The sequence below is a fragment of the Arachis stenosperma genome, chromosome 10 (assembly GCF_014773155.1).
Source record: "Arachis stenosperma cultivar V10309 chromosome 10, arast.V10309.gnm1.PFL2, whole genome shotgun sequence".
Taxonomy (NCBI): Eukaryota; Viridiplantae; Streptophyta; class Magnoliopsida; order Fabales; family Fabaceae; genus Arachis; species Arachis stenosperma.
The window spans coordinates 96,161,492-96,165,612 of record NC_080386.1 but is presented as its reverse complement, the minus strand read 5'-3'; positions in this window follow the sequence as shown (position 1 = coordinate 96,165,612).

The window sequence follows — 4,121 nt, the reverse complement described above, 5'->3', positions numbered from 1 at the left end:
TTATGGCCCACCAAAATTAGTCAAAAACTCAGTCTTTACTCAAAACACAAAACTTCTAGTTTTTCCAAAGTTTTTAATTCATACTCAATCAAACCACCACAATTTTCAATACCAATTAACTCTAACCACTTTTTCATATGGCTCAATCATTCCATAAACATATCAACATCCAAACCCTTTAATCAATTTCATGCATAATATTTCACTGAACTCAACATATGTCACCACTGATCATTAAACATCAACAATTCACATAATTCAACTTATCCTACGAATAATTAGTCTAAGTTTTCACGCAACATTATATATTAACTATGAAAAACTAAAATCATACATTGGTCGATTTTCTCCGCCACAAAACACCTCAGGACCTTGCTTCCACAAGTTTCCAAGTCTCCAAAGTCCACTTGCCAAGCTTCCAACTACCAGAGTTCAAATCAAACACTCTGATTCACCAATTGACATCAACTTCACATATATTCAACCTAATTTCATTTAATTCATACACGTTCACAAATTTCAAAACCTTAATCTCATAAAATTGAAAGATTCAAAAGGGATTAATGGTTCCTTATCTTATCCAACGATGATTGGAGAAAAATCTAATAATAACCCAATGCTAGATTGCACCTAAACCACCAAAATCATTCAATATTCAAGCCAAAAACATGAATATGAGTGGAAGGAAGAACTAGGCATGAAAATTAAAGTTTCTTACCACTGTGTTTGGATAGAATTGAAGAGTTTAGTGAGACAAATACGCAGCCGCAAACGCTGCGGAAATCAAAACTCCGGATTAAAAATTATGGGCAATTGAATGCCAAAGTGAATAATGACTTAGGTTTGGTCTCTCTCTCTCTCTCTCTCTCTCTCTCTCTCTCTCTCTCTCTCTCTCTCTCTCTCTCTCTCTCTCTCTCTCTCTCTCTCTCTCTCTCTCTCTCTCTCTCTCTCTCTCTCTCTCTCTCTCTCTCTCTCTCTCAGTGTGGTAAGAATGAGGCTAAAAAGCCTCATGTTGAGCTTATATGTTGGGTCTTAGGTCTAATATGGATCCGGTCCAATCAGTTTATCTTTTCAGCCTGGTTTTGAGCCAAAATATTTAAAATTAGTATTTTAATACGTATTCTAAATATTTTTATTTTTCTAAATTATAAAATTTAATTTTTTAATTTCTTTGGCTTATAATTAATTTATTAGTTAATTATTTATTATTTAACCAGTGTTTTACAATGGCTGTGAACATCAAAACAGGAGCAACTTCTCACCTAAATGCTCATCCAAATGGAAGGAAAAATTCTCGTCGACCGACTTTACTTTCAAAAGTATTTTCTTGAAATATTTAAAGGATGACTTACCGAGTTTGAAAATAGCAAAACCTGGAGCACTATTCAGATTAACCCAAACCTCTTTCTAAACCCTTTTACTTGAAACAAAAAAAGAAAAAAATAACTCAAAAGAGAGTTTTATTTCCAGAAAATCCATCAAAATTTTAAAACATCTCAAGAAATTCCAACCATTTGGGTGGATTTGATAAGGGTAACAGTTTAGTTATTTCAAAACATCACACTTAAAAACAGTAAATAGAAGCTTCACACGAAGTTTTTCAAAAACACAGCTATATATGTAAAAATATTCAAAATCTATTTTTCTATAAAAATATGATCTGCCCTAGCGCATGGCAGCAACTCAACCCTCACTCCACAACCTCTCCTAACTATTTTTGAAATGTCAAGCTCACTCATACTACCCGTATCCATAAAAAGAAAACCTTGAATTTTAACATCCTCTCTAACCCAATTGTAAGAGGCATCATCATCTTTTAGTTTCTCTTTTTTCACTCGTGATTTTTTCGAAAGAAAACTAGAAATCAAGAAGACTATGAAAGAATTAGAATAAAAAATAAAAACAGAAAAAAATTAACCTCTTTTACTCATGTTTTACTCTTTCCAAACATTTTTTTTATCAAACTGAAGTTCCTCTAATAAAATCCTTCGGGATTCTAAATACATATGCCAAAATTCAATACAAATCGTTTCAGTTCCATCTCTTTGATCACAACTGTTATTTCTACCAAAATCAACGGTACTTAATCACATTGAAAACTGGAGCGCTAGTTAATGCCCATTTAATGACAATACCACTTTTCTTTTTTATTTTCTTTTTCAAGAAAAATTTACACTTCTCTATTTAATTATTTCAGCTTTTAAATTTTTTTATATTTATTTTGATCAAACAAGTTGAGCTTGGGGCTCCATATATCTATAAATCAAAATGCTGAGTCATAACTCATCGATAAAAGCTTAACCAATTTCATCAAAATATCATTAAGTCAAGTTTGGAGGCTATGATACGGCCGTTATAGCTCGGCTATACGTCATGACTCAGCTATATACGTTATAAATCGGTTTCCAATAGCAATCATCAAAACAAATACTAAAATACTCAAATATCCTATTACTATCCTTTTAAAGTAAAATTATTTGGAGACATAATTGTTAGTCTTCATTACAGATATAAAGGAAAGGGTAAGAAGATTGTTTAAATTATTACAATTTTCAAAGCCTATTATGCACTTATTAACTTAAGCATTAGAATGTCTTTTGCAAATGCCCACCCCATTATTTTCTCATTATCAACGTATAACTCATTTCGATGAAAAATTTACAGATAGTCATCAGCAGATGAACTATACAGTGGCCAACTCCACAAGAACAATATTTATTTGTATATATATTATCAATTTAAAGAGAACATGATAAGAAATCAAATCCAACTTGTAGTGCATAAATCAGGTTTAAAAATAAAAAGTACATCCTGACAGTGGTTTTGGAGAAATTTTTTAAATAAATATTTTAAATATTTTATTTATTAATATTTTATTAATTCTTAAGTTTTAACTTTAATTCATCAGTAATTTACTCATTAAATTTTAAAAATATACAATTTGACCGAGTAATCAAATACTCTCGTATAATATAATTTTTTATATTTATCTTTTTTATAATTTGGTTTTAATCTAATAAAATTTTAAAATAATCTATTATCATTTCTGACAATCAAAATAATTTGCAATAGTAGGTTAGATACTTACTAAATGATTTAAAATAGAGTAAAGTATTATTTTTGTCCCCAATATTTGGGATAAGTTTTAAAGTTGTCCCTAACGTTTCAATTGTCCTATTTAAGTTCCTAACGTTTTAAAATTGACTCAATGTTGTCCTGCCGTTAGGAATCCGTTAACAGAATTGACGGCGGGACAAAATTGAGACGATTTTAAAACGTCAGGGACTTAAATAGGACGAAAACGTTGGGACAAAAGCGATACATAGAAATAAATTTTAGTTTTATCCTTCAATAATATCAATTTTTTACTTTACATAATATTCAATTATTTTTTAATCACATCTAAGTAAATTACACTTAATCACATTGCTTTTATTCTAAATAAATTTATTCTTTTATAATTTTACGCTTAAAGTTATAAGTTAATATAAAAATATAAAAAAATTATTTAAAAGAAAAGTAATGTCATTAAGTGTAATTTATACAGATGTAATTAAAAAATAATTGAATATTATGTATAGTAAAAAATTGATATTATAATTGAAGGATAAAATTAAAATTTATTTCTATGTATCGTTTTTGTCCCCAACGTTTTCGTTCTATTTAAGTCCCTAACATTTTAAAATCGTGTCAATTTTGTCCTGCCGTCAATTCTGTTAACGAATCCCTAATGGCAGGACAACATTGAGTCAATTTTAAAATGTTAGGGACTTAAATAGGACGATTGAAACGTTAGGGATAACTTTAAAATTTACCCCAAACGTTGAAGACAAAAATGTTATTTTTTAAAATAAAAAAAATAATTGAGAATTTTAATTTATAAATAAAATTTGTTTTTGTATGTTTTATTTTTTATATTTTAAAAAAATAACATATATTTAAATTTGAAGATTTTATGATTACAACTTTGATAATTACTTTAGAAACAATTTTAAATTTTTTTACTATATCAAAATGACAAAGCCAACAAAATATTTTTCAAAGACAAAAAAAAATTATTTTAAAGAGGCAAAAATCTCATAAATCAATATCGAGAGAATAAACCGTCAAAAAAATGTTAG